We start from the raw sequence: 19,985 nt of genomic DNA on the forward strand, positions 1-19,985 counted from the left end.
CACAACACTAAACTGTGCTGCAAGCACAGTTTAAAAAGATTGCGGGTGCTAGCAGTTGCAAATTGAAACGCAAAAAAAAGGGTAATTCACTTGCACAAGGGAAGTTGGCACAGAAAAGATATCAGAGTATGGAATAGTGCCAAAAATCACAGAAAAAAAAATACACTGTATCCAGAATTGCTATATTGCACACAAAATAAAATTAATAAAAATGCAAATTATTAAATTCAAGAATATGGCAAAGGTTAACTGGTGTTAGCAGGGTGTACACTGGCAAAAAGAAAAAATTTGCACAATCTCAAGGTCAAAATTAATTAACTTCACAAGGAATTTTGGTAATTAATGGTAAATAAGCAGGTTCCCAAAAATACACTCAATGACTTGGGTATACAAAATAGCAAAATGCAATGCACATAGGTGAATATTCACTGATAAAACATAGAATATATGTAGAGCAAATAAATGGGGAAACAGAAGAAAAGTTTAATGGGCTAGGCACAGATTGTATCACTGCAGGTAGAATAAACTAATACTTAAGTACTTGAAGATTACACTTATTAAAAGAAAAAAACACTAACAAACAAAACAGTGCAGGGTTGTCAACAATCTGTGGCTAACTTGCAGGTGCAACTAACAAAATAACAGCACACAGGAATTACATGAAGACTGTATGTGAGAGGTAAATTGTATAAATGGTTAACACTGAACAATTTAAAACAATAACTGAGGTGCAAGAAGCAGAATAAAATACTGGAATTTAAAATGTAGGGGTGCAAAAATAAATTTACAAAATTTAAGAAGCTGTAGGTAAATGGCAAAATGTGCACTGATGACACTGAACAATTTACTGAAGTATGGTTTCAGTAACTAACTGTATTGGTGCAGGACAGTTAAATAATGTCACAAAATATTAGGAAATGCTAGGTAAGTCACTGTTTACTTAACTTTGAGTGCAGATGGACGAAGGTACGGGTGCTGCAGGTCCTGGAACTTTCAGTGATGAACAAGGGTTACTGAGGTGAGTGTAAACAAGGGTGACTGAGGTGAGTGTAAACAAGGGTGACTGAGGTGAGTGTAAACAATGGTGACTGAGGTGAGTGTAAACAAGGGTGACTGAGGTGAGTGTAAACAAGGGTGACTGAGGTGAGTGTAAACAAGGGTGACTGAGGTGAGTGTAAACAAGGGTGAATGACGTGAGTGTAAACAAGGGTGACTGAGGTGAGTGTAAACAAGGGTGAGTGTAAACAAGGGTGAATGAGGTGAGTGTAAACAGGGGTGACTGAGGTGAGTGTAAACAAGGGTGACTGAGGTGAGTGTAAACAAGGGTGACTGAGGTAAGTGCAAACAAGTGCGAATGAGGTGAGTGTAAACAAGGGTGACTGAGGTGAGTGTAAACAAGTGCGAATGAGGTGAGTGTAAACAGGGTGACTGAGGTGAGTGTCAACAAGGATGACTGAGGTGAGTGTAAACAAGGGTGACTGAGGTGAGTGTAAACAGGGGTGACTGAGGTGAGTGTAAACAAGTGCGAATGAAGTGAGTGTAAACATGGATGACTGAGGTGAGTGCAAACAAGGGTGACTGAGGTGAGTGTAAACAGGGGTGACTGAGGTGAGTGTAAACAAGTGCGAATGAGGTGAGTGTAAACAAGGGTGACTGAGGTGAGTGTAAACAAGTGCGAATGAGGTGAGTGTAAACAAGAGTGACTGAGGTGAGTGTAAACAAGTGCGAATGAGGTGAGTGTAAACAAGGGTGACTGAGGTGAGTGTAAACAAGTGCGAATGAGGTGAGTGTAAACAAGGGTGATTGAGGTGAGTGTAAACAGGGAAGACTGAGGTGATTGTAAACAAGGGTGACTGAGGTGAGTGTAAACAGGGGTGACTGAGGTGAGTGTAAACAAGTGCGAGTGAGGTGAGTGTAAACAAGGGGGACTGAGGTGAGTGTAAACAAGGGTGACTGAGGTGAGTGTAAACAAGGGTGACTGAGTTGAGTGTAAACAAGTGCGAATGAGGTGAGTGTAAACAAGGGGGACTGAGGTGAGTGTAAACAAGGGTGACTGAGGTGAGTGTAAACAAGGGTGACTGAGGTGAGTGTAAACAAGGGTGACTGAGGTGAGTGTAAACAAGTGCGAATGAAGTGAGTGTAAACATGGATGACTGAGGTGAGTGCAAACAAGGGTGACTGAGGTGAGTGTAAACAGGGGTGACTGAGGTGAGTGTAAACAAGTGCGACTGAGGTGAGTGTAAACAAGTGCGAATGAGGTGAGTGTAAACAAGAGTGACTGAGGTGAGTGTAAACAAGTGCGAATGAGGTGAGTGTAAACAAGGGTGACTGAGGTGAGTGTAAACAAGTGCGAATGAGGTGAGTGTAAACAAGGGTGATTGAGGTGAGTGTAAACAGGGAAGACTGAGGTGATTGTAAACAAGGGTGACTGAGGTGAGTGTAAACAGGGGTGACTGAGGTGAGTGTAAACAAGTGCGAGTGAGGTGAGTGTAAACAAGGGGGACTGAGGTGAGTGTAAACAAGGGTGACTGAGGTGAGTGTAAACAAGGGTGACTGAGTTGAGTGTAAACAAGTGCGAATGAGGTGAGTGTAAACAAGGGGGACTGAGGTGAGTGTAAACAAGGGTGACTGAGGTGAGTGTAAACAAGGGTGACTGAGGTGAGTGTAAACAAGGGTGACTGAGGTGAGTGTAAACAGGGGTGACTGAGGTGAGTGTAAACAGGGGTGACTGAAGTGAGTGTAAACAAGGGTGACTGAGGTGAGTGTAAACAAGGGTGACTAAGGTGAGCGTAAACAAAGGTGAGTGAGGTGAGTGTAAACAGGGGTGACTGAGGTGAGTGTAAACAAGGGTGACTGAGGTGAGTGTAAACAGAGGTGACTGAGGTGAGTGTAAACAAGGGTGACTGAGGTGAGTGTAAACAAGTGCGAATGAGTTGAGTGTAAACAAGGGTGACTGAGGTGAGTGTAAACAGGGGTGACTGAGGTGAGTGTAAACAAGGGTGACTGAGGTGAGTGTAAACAGGGGTGACTGAGGTGAGTGTAAACAAGTGCGAATGAGGTGAGTGTAAACAAGGGTGACTGAGGTGAGTGTAAACAGGGGTGACTGAGGTGAGTGTAAACAAGGGTGACTGAGGTGAGTGTAAACAGGGGTGACTGAGGTGAGTGTATACAAGGTTGACTGAGGTGAGTGTAAACAGGGATGACTGAGGTGAGTGTAAACAAGGGTGACTGAGGTGAGTGTAAACAAGGGTTACTGAGGTGAGTGTAAACAAGGGTGACGGAGGTGAGTGTAAACAAGCGTGACTGAGGTGAGTGTAAACAGGGGTGACTGAGGTGAGTGTAAATAAGGGTGACTGAGGTGAGTGTAAACAAGTGCAAATGAGGTGAGTGTAAACAAGGATGACTGAGGTGAGTGTAAACAAGGGTGACTGAGGTGAGTGTAAACAGGGGTGACTGAGGTGAGTGTAAGCACGGTTGACTGAGGTGAGTGTAAACAGGGGTGACTGAGGTGAGTGTAAACAAGGGTGACTGAGGTGAGTATAAACAAGATTGACTGAGGTGAGTGTGAACAATGGTGACTGAGGTGAGTGTAAACAAGGGTGACTGAGGTGAGTGTAAACAGGGGTGACTGAGGTGAGTGTAAACAAGGTTGACTGAGGTGAGTGTAAACAGGGGTGACTGAGGTGAGTGTAAACAAGGGTGACTGAGGTGAGTATAAACAAGGTTGACTGAGGTGAGTGTAAACAAGGGTGACTGAGGTGAGTGTAAACAAGGGTGACTGAGGTGAGTGTAAACAGGGGTGACTGAGGTGAGTGTAAACAAGGGTGACTGAGGTGAGTGTAAACAAGTGCGAATGAGGTGAGTGTAAACAAGGGTGACTGAGGTGAGTGTAAACAGGGGTGACTGAGGTGAGTGTAAACAAGGGTGACTGAGGTGAGTGTAAACAGGGGTGACTGAGGTGAGTGTAAACAAGTGCGAATGAGGTGAGTGTAAACAAGGGTGACTGAGGTGAGTGTAAACAGGGGTGACTGAGGTGAGTGTAAACAGGGGTGACTGAGGTGAGTGTAAACAAGGGTGACTGAGGTGAGTGTAAACAGGGGTGACTGAGGTGAGTGTAAACAAGGTTGACTGAGGTGAGTGTAAACAGGGGTGACTGAGGTGAGTGTAGACAAGGGTGACTGAGGTGAGTGTAAACAAGTGCGAATGAGGTGAGTGTAAACAAGGGTGACTGAGGTGAGTGTAAACAGGGGTGACTGAGGTGAGTGTAAACAAGGGTGACTGAGGTGAGTGTAAACAAGTGCGAATGAGGTGAGTGTAAACAATTGTGACTGAGGTGAGTGTAAACAGGGGTGACTGAGGTGAGTGTAAACAGGGGTGACTGAGGTGAGTGTAAACAAGGGTGACTGAGGTGAGTGTAAACAAGTGCGAATGAGGTGAGTGTAAACAAGGGTGACTGAGGTGAGTGTAAACAGGGGTGACTGAGGTGAGTGTAAACAAGGGTGACTGTGGTGAGTGTAAACAGGGGTGACTGAGGTGAGTATAAACAAGGGTGACTGAGGTGAGTATAAACAAGGGTGACTGAGGTGAGTGTAAACAGGGGTGACTGAGGTGAGTATAAACAAGGGTGACTGAGGTGAGTGTAAACAGGGGTGACTGAGGTGAGTATAAACAAGGGTGACTGAGGTGAGTATAAACAAGGGTGACTGAGGTGAGTGTAAACAGGGGTGACTGAGGTGAGTATAAACAAGGGTGACTGAGGTGAGTATAAACAAGGGTGACTGAGGTGAGTGTAAACAGGGGTGACTGAGGTGAGTATAAACAAGGGTGACTGAGGTGAGTGTAAACAGGGGTGACTGAGGTGAGTGTAAACAGGGGTGACTGAGGTGAGTATAAACAAGGGTGACTGAGGTGAGTGTAAACAGGGGTGACTGAGGTGAGTATAAACAAGGGTGACTGAGGTGAGTGTAAACAAGGGTGACTGAGGTGAGTATAAACAAGGGTGACTGAGGTGAGTGTAACAAGGGTGACTGAGGTGAGTATAAACAAGGGTGACTGAGGTGAGTGTAAACAAGGGTGACTGAGGTGAGTATAAACAAGGGTGACTGAGGTGAGTATAAACAAGGGTGACTGAGGTGAGTGTAAACAGGGGTGACTGAGGTGAGTATAAACAAGGGTGACTGAGGTGAGTATAAACAAGGGTGACTGAGGTGAGTATAAACAAGGGTGACTGAGGTGAGTATAAACAAGGGTGACTGAGGTGAGTGTAAACACTGTGGTGCTCCACGACGCCTGGTCTTAAAAATATTAACTCCAAAATTTGAAATAAATAGGTTTCTGATACTTATTATTTATTATTCAGTTATTCAGAGTTGACACAAAAATTACTCATACAAAATTCCGAACTGTCATAAGTTGAAATTCTTTTTCTTGTTCATCATGATGCAGTTACGTACACAGTTTTTTTGGTTAAACTATGAAATCAACACAAAAGAAACCTAATTTACAATATTTGTTTTTCAATGCCGAAACTGAGTGAAGTTTTTGTGTTTACGTCTAGTTTTACTTCACTTTAATTTGTTTTTCTAACATTTTACTAATTCTATTTTAATTTTAAAATTTAGGTCATCGGTTTTAAAAAAGAGCAACATTGTTGCTAGTACCAAAGCTTATGTAATTCAGAGTTTATGAAGTTCTTTATCAATGAACTCAAGAAACCATTGGATTGTTGTAGTGCGCAGTGTATAATAATAATAATAATAATAATAATAATAATAATAATAATAATAATAATAATAATAATAATAATAATAATAATAATAATAATAATAATAATAATAACTATATACAAAACCGCTTGTTATAATGACCATTTCGGGCAAATTAGGTCAGTTTTGTCCCGGGATGCAACCCACACCAGTCCACTAACACCCAAGTACCCATTTTATATTGATGGGTGGACAGGGACAGCAGGTGTCTTATGGAAACACGTCCTAATGTTTTCCGGCCGTACCGGGGATTCGAACTCCGGTCTTCAGCGTGTGAGATGATTGCGCTGGCGATCGAGCTACGAGACACCGAAAGTGAACGTCTTGGAGTCAACAATTTATCCAGATACCTTCAAGAAACCACTGGATTATTGAAGATTACATGATAAACTGAACAATGTAATCGATTTGATGCTCCCTTAAAAGATGCAATTTATTGCTTAAAGAAAAGAACTTTAAATTATTTTGATGAGGCCTGAAAAAATCTTACGACAATGAGATATTTCATATGAAACTAATTATCAAGACCAGAGCAAGAGCTGTTATGAGAAAGATTTGTATATGTACAGGTACACATTATTGAGATTTCTCGTTTAAGGCTGGATTTTTTTTATCAAGTACGTAAAAACTAATAGCTAGCCATATAAGATTAAGAATGATCATCTTGAGTTAGGCTGGAGAGACGCCACATGTGAGGTAACAAGGGAAGCCATGGGAAGAGAGATCAAACAAAGTGCTGTTTGGGAGAGGTTGCGGTGCGGGGTGAGGACAACAGGAAATATTTTGCTATACACACAGTGATAATATAAGCGATGGGACCTGCCAGTGTGTACATTACCCTCGTGACCGACGATGGCAGATAAACAAAACATTGGAATTTACACCCTGGATGAGCCAATCACTCACATTAGAATGATCTATATAATAAACATGTAGGCCGGGTTCAGAATCTCTACCAAAAGTCATCAAATATATATATATATATATATATATATATATATATATATATATATATATATATATATATATATATATATATATATATATATATATATATATATATATATATATATATATATATATATATATATATATATATATGCAATAAGATCACAGTAAACAGGTGATTTCAAAATATGCAAAACAACCACTCTGAAAGAATAGAGAACTTCCAAGCGCTTTCGTGACTACTCACATTATCATAGTTCCTTGATAATGTGAGTAGTCACGAAAGCGCTTGGAATTTCTCTATTCTTTCAGAGTGGTTGTTTTGCATATTTTGAAATCACCTGTTTACTGTGATCTTATTGCATATATATATATATATATATATATATATATATATATATATATATATATATAAATATATATATATATATATATATATATATATATACATATATATATATATATATACATATATATACACATATATAAAAATATATATATATACACAAATATATATATATATATATATATATATATATATATATATATATATATATATATATATATATGTCGTGCCGAATAGGCAGAACTTGCGATCTTGGCTTAAATAGCAACGCTCATCTTGCCATATAGGACAAGTGAAAATTTGTGTATGCAATAATTTCTCCAAAATCATTCTGGACCTAACGAAAAAAATATATTTCACTGTGTTTGTCTAGTATTAAATTATTGTAAACAAATCCAAAATATATTTAGTTGGGTTAGGCTAAAATAAATTGTTCTTGTTATAATAAGGTTAGGTAAGTTTTCTAAGTTCCTTTTTGGTGCAAAATTATAAATTTTTACATCAACATTAATAAAAAAAATATATCTTTAAACGTATGAGAGAAAATTTTAGAGAGAACTTAATTTTAAATGAGTTCTTGCTAATTGACCAGTTTTAGATATTCAGCACGACATATATATATATATATATATATATATATATATATATATATATATATATATATACAAACAAACACTGATCTCTGGCTGAAGGAGACTCGAACCTACGAACCTTGGAACAAGGTACGGAGTGCTTTACCAATCTACCCACACTGGACCACTCCCGGGGAGTCCAGCTTGCGCTAGACTTTGATCCAAGGCAGCTAGCGCATGCTGGACTCCAAGGTATTGGTCCAGTGTGGGTAGATAGGTAAAGCACTGCGTACCTTGTTCCAAGGTTCGTAGGTTCGAGTCTCCTTCGGGCAGAGATTAGTGTTTGTGTATATTTCGCCTGCTCTTGCGAATTCCTTTTTATATATATATATATATATATATATATATATATATATATATATATATATATATATATATATATATATATATATATATATATATATATATGTTCTTTTTTATTTCTTCTATTGTCCATGGGGAAGTGGAAAAGAATCTTTCCTCCGTAAGCCATACGTGTCGTATGAGGCGACTAAAATGCCGGGAGCAATGGGCTAGTAACCCCTTCTCCTGTATACATTTACTAAAAAAGAGAAGAAGAAAAACTTTATAAAACTGGGATGCTTAAATGTGCGTGGATGTAGTGCGGATGACAAGAAACAGATGATTGCTGATGTTATGAATGAAAAGAAGTTGGATGTCCTGGCTCTAAGCGAAACAAAGCTGAAGGGGGTAGGAGAGTTTCAGTGGGGGGAAATAAATGGGATTAAATCTGGAGTATCTGAGAGAGTTAGAGCAAAGGAAGGGGTAGCAGTAATGTTAAATGATCAGTTATGGAAGGAGAAAAGAGAATATGAATGTGTAAATTCAAGAATTATGTGGATTAAAGTAAAGGTTGGATGCGAGAAGTGGGTCATAATAAGCGTGTATGCACCTGGAGAAGAGAGGAATGCAGAGGAGAGAGAGAGATTTTGGGAGATATTAAGTGAATGTATAGGAGCCTTTGAACCAAGTGAGAGAGTAATTGTGGTAGGGGACCTGAATGCTAAAGTAGGAGAAACTTTTAGAGAGGGTGTGGTAGGTAAGTTTGGGGTGCCAGGTGTAAATGATAATGGGAGCCCTTTGATTGAACTTTGTATAGAAAGGGGTTTAGTTATAGGTAATACATATTTTAAGAAAAAGAGGATAAATAAGTATACACGATATGATGTAGGGCGAAATGACAGTAGTTTGTTGGATTATGTATTGGTAGATAAAAGACTGTTGAGTAGACTTCAGGATGTACATGTTTATAGAGGGGCCACAGATATATCAGATCACTTTCTAGTTGTAGCTACACTGAGAGTAAAAGGTAGATGGGATACAAGGAGAATAGAAGCATCAGGGAAGAGAGAGGTGAAGGTTTATAAACTAAAAGAGGAGGCAGTTAGGGTAAGATATAAACAGCTATTGGAGGATAGATGGGCTAATGAGAGCATAGGCAATGGGGTCGAAGAGGTATGGGGTAGGTTTAAAAATGTAGTGTTAGAGTGTTCAGCAGAAGTTTGTGGTTACAGGAAAGTGGGTGCAGGAGGGAAGAGGAGTGATTGGTGGAATGATGATGTAAAGAGAGTAGTAAGGGAGAAAAAGTTAGCATATGAGAAGTTTTTACAAAGTAGAAGTGATGCAAGGAGGGAAGAGTATATGGAGAAAAAGAGAGAGGTTAAGAGAGTGGTGAAGCAATGTAAAAAGAGAGCAAATGAGAGAGTGGGTGAGATGTTATCAACAAATTTTGTTGAAAATAAGAAAAAGTTTTGGAGTGAGATTAACAAGTTAAGAAAGCCTAGAGAAGAAATGGATTTGTCAGTTAAAAATAGGAGAGGAGAGTTATTAAATGGAGAGTTAGAGGTATTGGGAAGATGGAGGGAATATTTTGAGGAATTGTTAAATGTTGATGAAGATAGGGAAGCTGTGATTTCGTGTATAGGGCAAGGAGGAATAACATCTTGTAGGAGTGAGGAAGACCCAGTTGTGAGTGTGGGGGAAGTTCGTGAGGCAGTAGGTAAAATGAAAGGGGGTAATGCAGCCGGGATTGATGGGATAAAGATAGAAATGTTAAAAGCAGGTGGGGATATAGTTTTGGAGTGGTTGGTGCAATTATTTAATAAATGTATGGAAGAGGGTAAGGTACCTAGGGATTGGCAGAGAGCATGCATAGTTCCTTTGTATAAAGGCAAAGGGGATAAAAGAGAGTGCAAAAATTATAGGGGGATAAGTCTGTTGAGTGTACCTGGTAAAGTGTATGGTAGAGTTATAATTGAAAGAATTAAGAGTAAGACGGAGAATAGAATAGCAGATGAACAAGGAGGCTTTAGGAAAGGTAGGGGGTGTGTGGACCAGGTGTTTACAGTGAAACATATAAGTGAACAGTATTTAGATAAGGCTAGAGAGGTTTTTGTGGCATTTATGGATTTGGAAAAGGCGTATGACAGGGTGGATAGGGGGCAATGTGGCAGATGTTGCAAGTGTATGGTGTAGGAGGTAGGTTACTGAAAGCAGTGAAGAGTTTTTACGAGGATAGTGAGGCTCAAGTTAGAGTATGTAGGAAAGAGGGAAATTTTTTCCCAGTAAAAGTAGGCCTTAGACAAGGATGTGTGATGTCACCGTGGTTGTTTAATATATTTATAGATGGGGTTGTAAGAGAAGTAAATGCGAGGGTCTTGGCAAGAGGCGTGGAGTTAAAAGATAAAGAATCACACACAAAGTGGGAGTTGTCACAGCTGCTCTTTGCTGATGACACTGTGCTCTTGGGAGATTCTGAAGAGAAGCTGCAGAGATTGGTGGATGAATTTGGTAGGGTGTGCAAAAGAAGAAAATTAAAGGTGAATACAGGAAAGAGTAAGGTTATGAGGATAACAAAAAGATTAGGTGATGAAAGATTGAATATCAGATTGGAGGGAGAGAGTATGGAGGAGGTGAACGTATTCAGATATTTGGGAGTGGACGTGTCAGCGGATGGGTCTATGAAAGATGAGGTGAATCATAGAATTGATGAGGGAAAAAGAGTGAGTGGTGCACTTAGGAGTCTGTGGAGACAAAGAACTTTGTCCTTGGAGGCAAAGAGGGGAATGTATGAGAGTATAGTTTTACCAACGCTCTTATATGGGTGTGAAGCGTGGGTGATGAATGTTGCAGCGAGGAGAAGGCTGGAGGCAGTGGAGATGTCATGTCTGAGGGCAATGTGTGGTGTGAATATAATGCAGAGAATTCGTAGTTTGGAAGTTAGGAGGAGGTGCGGGATTACCAAAACTGTTGTCCAGAGGGCTGAGGAAGGGTTGTTGAGGTGGTTCGGACATGTAGAGAGAATGGAGCGAAACAGAATGACTTCAAGAGTGTATCAGTCTGTAGTGGAAGGAAGGCGGGGTAGGGGTCGGCCTAGGAAGGGTTGGAGGGAGGGGGTAAAGGAGGTTTTGTGTGCGAGGGGCTTGGACTTCCAGCAGGCATGCGTGAGCGTGTTTGATAGGAGTGAATGGAGACAAATGGTTTTTAATACTTGACGTGCTGTTGGAGTGTGAGCAAAGTAACATTTATGAAGGGATTCAGGGAAACCGGCAGGCCGGACTTGAGTCCTGGAGATGGGAAGTACAGTGCCTGCACTCTGAAGGAGGGGTGTTAATGTTGCAGTTTAAAAACTGTAGTGTAAAGCACCCTTCTGGCAAGACAGTGATAGAGTGAATGATGGTGAAAGTTTTTCTTTTTCGGGCCACCCTGCCTTGGTGGGAATCGGCCAGTGTGATAAAAAAAAAAATAAAATATATATATATATATATATATATATATATATATATATATATATATATATATATATATATATATATATATATATATATATATATATATATATATATATATATATATATATATATATATATATTAAAAAATATAGGGAGGTATCAACTCTAGAACTTTACTGGGGACCCTCATCCTCAGAGAAGACAATAAAAGTACCTCTGGGAAAACTCAAGGCTCTCCCAGGAGCTGTTTGAATATTTTCTTATCCTACCAATATATCAAAGGTTATGAATCTCCTCCAGCTCCTCCGAAGCCGGACGCGAGCCCAGTATGCAGCATGCGTTTTCCCTCTGGATGGCTGTGCTGAGGCACTGGAACATAAAAGTGGCTGTCCTTGGGTCCCTGTTGGTGTCGATGAGTCTGGAACCCAGTTCTTTAAGGAAACGTGTGGCACGTTTGCCCATGATCCCAAGGTCTCTGATCCCACTGGGACAAGGTGATACTATTGGCTTATGTCCCTGTACATGCTGATCTTGCGCTCCTCCCTGTGGTCAGCAGCTCTTCCCTGTCGCCCGACACTGTGATGGATGTAGGTGTCAGCCAGTATGGACACACAGGTATAATCCCATTGCCATTCTTCCAAGGATAGATGGTGATCCCCGTGGGGCGGTTTGCTGGGTTGTGGGTATTGTTGGCTGCTAGTAAACGGGGCTCCCTCTCGGCTGGGCATACAGCTGTAGCAAAGGTTCTCTTTATGATATCGTTGACCTCATTGTGTCTTGCATGCCAGCCTTTGGTTTCGGAACAATTAAGACGATGTAGACCATATTGGTCAGCTTCCGCATCGCCGCAAATACACATATATTCCGTGTGAATTGGGGCAGCAAGGCGCAGAGCCACTGCAATACGGAGGGTCTTAGGGTCGAGGTGCGTTATCATTGCCGATATGGGAACTGTTTGGAGAAAGTCCCCAGAGTGAGGTGCGCTCACAGCTTGGAGACGGGCAGTCTCCCGATTTGATGTTGCACCCCTGAGCATGTTGGCAAACACCTTTTCAGCGATAGAGCCATCCCAGCTTGACTGTCTGTAAGCCAGTGCTGCACTACGGTTTGGTGCTGGAGCAGCAAGTCTCTCCCATTCAGTGATGGCACTGGCATAGTTAGTGTCCTGTATTCCTGCTGAGTCACTGAGGTTATCAGGAAGAATTTGTCTTATTAACTCGTTTGATGCTGTGGAAGAGGAGGGGAAAGCTGTTAGAGCAATCTGGGAGGATCTGCGTACTCCCAGGGCCCCAAGCCTCACCGGAAGTGAGGCTTGCAACCACTGTCCATCTTCAAGGGAAAGATTCAATACACTCTCTAGCATGGTTTTAAGGAGAGAGTCATATTCCTTGAGTTTTGGGCTGTTGAAGGCTGGGGAGCATCTCAGAAAGTAGGTAACTTGCGATTATTGTAAGCGTATCTAAAATATATTTAGTTGGATTAGGCTAAATTATATTGCGCTTGTTATAATAAGATTAGGTATGTTTTCTAAGGTTCTTTTGGAAGAAAATTATTAATTTTTAAATTAACAAAAATGAAAAAAAATTATACGTATAAGAGAAAATTTTAGAAAAGCCTTAATTTTAAATGAGCTCTTGCTAATTGACCAGTTTTACCTATTCGGAACAATACATACATACACACACACACACACACACACACACACACACACACACACACACACACACACACACACACACACACACACACACACACACACACACACACACATACACACACACACACACACACACACACACACACACACACACACACACATATATATATATATATATATAAATAAATATAAATGTATATAATATATAAATATATATATATATATATATATATATATATTTTATTATCACACTGGCCGATTCCCACCAAGGCAGGGTGGCCCGAAAAAGAAAAACTTTCACCATCATTCACTCCATCACTGTCTTGCCAGAAGGGTGCTTTACACTACAGTTTTTAAACTGCAACATTAACACCCCTCCTTCAGAGTGCAGGCACTGTACTTCCCATCTCCAGGACTCAAGTCCGGCCTGCCGGTTTCCCTGAATCCCTTCATAAATGTTACTTTGCTCACACTCCAACAGCACGTCAAGTATTAAAAACCATTTGTCTCCATTCACTCCTATCAAACACGCTCATGCATGCCTGCTGGAAGTCCAAGCCCCTCGCACACAAAACCTCCTTTACCCCCTCCCTCCAACCTTTCCTAGGCCGACCCCTACCCCGCCTTCCTTCCACTACAGACTGATACACTCTTGAAGTCATTCTGTTTCGCTCCATTCTCTCTACATGTCCGAACCACCTCAACAACCCTTCCTCAGCCCTCTGGACAACAGTTTGGTAATCCCGCACCTCCTCCTAACTTCCAAACTACGAATTCTCTGCATTATATTCACACCACACATTGCCCTCAGACATGACATCTCCACTGCCTCCAGCCTTCTCCTCGCTGCAACATTCATCACCCACGTTTCACACCCATATAAGAGCGTTGGTAAAACTATACTCTCATACATTCCCCTCTTTGCCTCCAAGGACAAAGTTCTTTGTCTCCACAGACTCCTAAGTGCACCACTCACTCTTTTCCCTCATCAATTCTATGATTCACCTCATCTTTCATAGACCCATCCGCTGACACGTCCACTCCCAAATATCTGAATACGTTCACCTCCTCCATACTCTCTCCCTCCAATCTGATATTCAATCTTTCATCACCTAATCTTTTTGTTATCCTCATAACCTTACTCTTTCCTGTATTCACCTTTAATTTTCTTCTTTTGCACACCCTACCAAATTCATCCACCAATCTCTGCAACTTCTCTTCAGAATCTCCCAAGAGCACAGAATCTCCCAAGAGCAAAGAGCAGCTGTGACAACTCCCACTTTGTGTGTGATTCTTTATCTTTTAACTCCACGCCTCTTGCCAAGACCCTCGCATTTACTTCTCTTACAACCCCATCTATAAATATATTAAACAACCACGGTGACATCACACATCCTTGTCTAAGGCCTACTTTTACTGGGAAAAAATTTCCCTCTTTCCTACATACTCTAACTTGAGCCTCACTATCCTCGTAAAAACTCTTCACTGCTTTCAGTAACCTACCTCCTACACCATACACTTGCAACATCTGCCACATTGCCCCCCTATCCACCCTGTCATACGCCTTTTCCAAATCCATAAATGCCACAAAGACCTCTTTAGCCTTATCTAAATACTGTTCACTTATATGTTTCACTGTAAACACCTGGTCCACACACCCCCTACCTTTCCTAAAGCCTCCTTGTTCATCTGCTATCCTATTCTCCGTCTTACTCTTAATTCTTTCAATTATAACTCTACCATACACTTTACCAGGTACACTCAACAGACTTATCCCCCTATAATTTTTGTACTCTCTTTTATCCCCTTTGCCTTTATACAAAGGAACTATGCATGCTCTCTGCCAATCCCTAGGTACCTTACCCTCTTCCATACATTTATTAAATAATTGCACCAACCACTCCAAAACTATATCCCCACCTGCTTTTAACATTTCTATCTTTATCCCATCAATCCCGGCTGCCTTACCCCCTTTCATTTTACCTACTGCCTCACGAACTTCCCCCACACTCACAACTGGCTCTTTCTCACTCCTATAAGATGTTATTTCTCCTTGCCCTATACACGAAATCACAGCTTCCCTATCTTCATCAACATTTAACAATTCCTCAAAATATTCCCTCCATCTTCCCAATACCTCTAACTCTCCATTTAATAACTCTCCTCTCCTATTTTTAACTGACAAATCCATTTGTTCTCTAGGCTTTCTTAACTTGTTAATCTCACTCCAAAACTTTTTCTTATTTTCAACAAAATTTGTTGATAACATCTCACCCACTCTCTCATTTGCTCTCTTTTTACATTGCTTCACCACTCTCTTAACCTCTCTCTTTTTCTCCATATACTCTTCCCTCCTTGCATCACTTCTACTTTGTAAAAACTTCTCATATGCTAACTTTTTCTCCCTTACTACTCTCTTTACATCATCATTCCACCAATCGCTCCTCTTCCCTCCTGCACCCACTTTCCTGTAACCACAAACTTCTGCTGAACACTCTAACACTACATTTTTAAACCTACCCCATACCTCTTCGACCCCATTGCCTATGCTCTCATTAGCCCATCTATCCTCCAATAGCTGTTTATATCTTACCCTAACTGCCTCCTCTTTTAGTTTATAAACCTTCACCTCTCTCTTCCCTGATGCTTCTATTCTCCTTGTATCCCATCTACCTTTTACTCTCAGTGTAGCTACAACTAGAAAGTGATCTGATATATCTGTGGCCCCTCTATAAACATGTACATCCTGAAGTCTACTCAACAGTCTTTTATCTACCAATACATAATCCAACAAACTACTGTCATTTCGCCCTACATCATATCTTGTATACTTATTTATCCTCTTTTTCTTAAAATATGTATTACCTATAACTAAACCCCTTTCTATACAAAGTTCAATCAAAGGGCTCCCATTATCATTTACACCTGGCACCCCAAACTTACCTACCACACCCTCTCTAAAAGTTTCTCCTACTTTAGCATTCAGGTCCCCTACCACAATTACTCTCTCACTTGGTTCAAAGGCTCTTATACATTCACTTAACATCTCCCAAAATCTCTCTCTCTCCTCTGCATTCCTCTCTTCTCCAGGTGCATACACGCTTATTATGACCCACTTCTCGCATCCAACCTTTACTTTAATCCACATAATTCTTGAATTTACACATTCATATTCTCTTTTCTCCTTCCATAACTGATCATTTAACATTACTGCTACCCCTTCCTTTGCTCTAACTCTCTCAGATACTCCAGATTTAATCCCATTTATTTCCCCCCACTGAAACTCTCCTACCCCCTTCAGCTTTGTTTCGCTTAGAGCCAGGACATCCAACTTCTTTTCATTCATAACATCAGCAATCATCTGTTTCTTGTCATCTGCACTACATTCACTCACATTTAAGCATCCCAGTTTTATAAAGTTTTTCTTCTTCTCTTTTTTAGTAAATGTATACAGGAGAAGGGGTTACTAGCCCATTGCTCCCGGCATTTTAGTCGCCTCATACGACACGCATGGCTTACGGAGGAAAGATTCTTTTCCACTTCCCCATGGACAATAGAAGAAATAAAAAAGAACAAGAGCTATTTAGAAAAAGGAGAAAAACCTAGATGTATGTATATATATATATGCATGTGCGTGTCTGTGAAGTGTGACCAAAGTGTAAGTAGGAGTAGCAAGATATCCCTGTTATCTAGCGTGTTTATGAGACAGAAAAAGAAACCAGCAATCCTACCATCATGCAAAACAGTTACAGGTTTTGTTTCACAGTCATCTGGCAGGACGGTAGTACTTCCCTGGGTGGTTGCTGTCTACCAACCTACTACCTATATATATGTATATATATATATATATATATATGTATATATATATATATATGTATATATATATATAATGTATATATATATATATATATGTATATATATATATGTCGTGCCGAATATGTAAAACTGGTCAATTAGCAAGAACTCATTTAAAATTAAGTCCTTTCTAAAATTTTCTCTTATACGTTTAAAGATATATTTTTTTCATTAATGTTGATGTAAAAAATTATAATTTTGCACCAAAAGGAACTTAGAAAACTTACCTAACCTTATTATAACAAGCGCAATTTATTTTAGCCTAACCCAACTAAATATATTTTAGATTTGTCTGCAGTAATTTAATACTAAACAAACACAGTGAAATATATTTTTTTCGTTAGGTTCAGAATGATTTTGGCAAAATTATTGCATACACAAATTTTCACTTGTCCTATATGGCAAGATGAGCGTTGCTATTTAAGCCAAGATCGCAATTTCTGCCTATTCGGCACGACATATATATATATATATATATATATATATATATATATATATATATATATATATATATATATATATATATATATATATATATATATATATATATATATATATGTCGTGCCGAATAGGCAAAACTTGCGATCTTGGCTTAAATAGCAACGCTCATCATGCCATATATTACAAGTGAAAATTTGTATATGCAATAATTTCGCCAAAATCATTCTGAACCTAACGAAAAAAAAATATATTTCACTGTGTTTGTTTAGAATTAAATTATTGTAAACAAATCTAAAATATTTGTAGTTGGGTTAAGCTAAAATAAATAGTTCTTGTTATAATAAGGTTAGGTAAGTTTTCTAAAATTCTTTTGGTGCAAAATTATAAATTTTTACATTAACTTTAATGAAAAAAACATATCTTTAAATGTATAAGAGAAAATTTCAGAAAGGACTTAATTTTAAATGAGTTAACATAAGAACATAAGAAAGGAGGAACACTGCAGGAGGCCTGCTGGCCCATACTAGGCAGGTCCTTTACAATTCATCCCACTAACAAAACATTTGCCCAACCCAATTTTCAATGCCACCCAAGAAATAAGCTCTGATGTGAAAGTCCCACTCAAATCCAACCCCTCCCACTCATGTACTTATCCAACATATTCGGCACGACATATATATATATATATATATATATATATATATATATATATATATATATATATATATATATATATATATATATATATATATATATTTATATATATATATATATATATATATATATATATATATATATATAAACGCAATAGTTTTCTCACTTGTGACTTCTCTTGTCTAAGACAAAACTGGGACTGAACTTTCATTTTTACTTCCTATCAGTTTATGCTGTCATTTATTCAATAAAAGTTGTTTGTCAATAGGAATTAGCGAAAAAAATTTGAAATGTTACCACTCTTCAACGAGGGTTTCAAATTGGAGTTGATTTCATGTATGATAATACTTGGATTTTGTTCAGACTGATCCAGATTGCAGTGTATCATCATTGTGTGTGTTAATATTTTTTTATGAACTTCAGCTGACTGTTTTCGAATTATACAGGTGACACAATGACAGTGTTCAAGAATTTCCCTTCTGTAATTCACTCTAAAATACGAGAACAATCTAGGGCATTTTCAGACTAATTAACAAACCGTGCATTCTAATGAAATTATTGGCTGGATGTCTGTAGTAGATTTAGCCTATTTGCAGGGTTGTCTTATTTCCTGACTGGGTACACTGAGCCCCCCAAGAAATTCAGCTTTCATGTATACCATCCAAATTGGGATCTTATACGATGCATGAAGCCAGAGCTCATGTATGTTTGAAAAGATGTGACAAAACTGAATTTCAGCATTCTGAACGGTTCTGTCATTGTCACTTCACTGCCTTTTATGAAAAAAGATCATTGGAAGAGTTTTAGAACGAAGAATTGAAATCGAAATTTATATTCTTGAGAAAAAGCATGTCTTTCCCGATTGCATCAAGGTTGAAAGTTTAGCTGGCGAATCAGTCATTTTTTTTTTTTAAATTACTTCGTCAATCTCTTGTACGAACTAATCATTGACATGCAGAAACTCAACCTAAGCCGTGTTGATTTTAGTGGGAAATCACTCTTCAAACAAAAAATTTAAACTCCCGAGTTAAAAAAACGGCCAAGTGAAAACCAGGAACTTTCCGAAAGTGGAAGGTTTCTGCCCATTCCAAAAATATTTTTCTAGAACCCATAAAAATGGTTCGTGTAGGAATATGTCGATATGTCAGGGATGGCACAGGAAGCCAATCATTTGGACGTAACAGAATTTAATGATTTCATCCATAGTTTTACGAGGAACTAATCGATCTCCAGGAAAATCTAATTCAGCAGCAAAAATTTGTTCATCTCCCTCTTTCGTTTAATTGCGCTGACTGGAAAATAAGATTATTCTCAGCAAGGAAGCTGTGACTTCTGATGCCTCTGACAGCAAACTAAAGCTACGATACAGCATTACCAAGCCTTAAGACCTTCACAATCGTTGTTAGAAACTTAATTGAATCTCCACATGATCTATGCTGTGTTCTCTTGATCATCGTTCAGTTAAAATTGGCTCAGGAGACGATGGGATGACATTAACAAACATGACAGCAAACAGAAATGCCTAATTTTTTTTTAATTTCAGTTTGTGTTTATGAGTTACTTAAAAAAACTAAATTAAGAAGAAAATATCTACATAGTCGAAACTGAACAATTATAGACATACGTTTTTCCAAATGTAATCCTTAATGATACGAAGCATTTCAATAATGATGCTAAGTATCTACAAGAACCATTTGGGTAATTAGATAAATGAGATTAAAATGTTTGAATTGTACATAAAAGAATGGGAACTTGTCGACAACAGGTTGCTGCGTCTTATGTGAACTTAGTGACGACTGGTTCATTTTCAAGCCAACCTAAGTTTAAAAGTATTCCATGGATATGTTTTACGCTCTTTGTGTAGTAGTTAACAAATAAAGTATTATGTTTGAGGGAGGTGTTGCTCAGCTGTTGTGCCGCCTATGTGTTGTGTTTGATAAACCTTGGCTTGTGTTT

At 39.1% G+C, this 19,985-nt stretch overlaps 1 protein-coding gene across 1 annotated transcript in view; it reads left to right on the top strand.

Annotated features, from left to right (window-relative positions):
- LOC138852968 (cell adhesion molecule Dscam1-like) overlaps positions 1–19,985 on the top strand; it is a 454,532-nt gene that overhangs the window by 234,006 nt on the left and 200,541 nt on the right. The gene's annotated exons all lie outside the window — the stretch shown is intronic.

This window comes from Cherax quadricarinatus, chromosome 19, assembly GCF_038502225.1.
Source record: "Cherax quadricarinatus isolate ZL_2023a chromosome 19, ASM3850222v1, whole genome shotgun sequence".
Taxonomy (NCBI): domain Eukaryota; kingdom Metazoa; phylum Arthropoda; class Malacostraca; order Decapoda; family Parastacidae; genus Cherax; species Cherax quadricarinatus.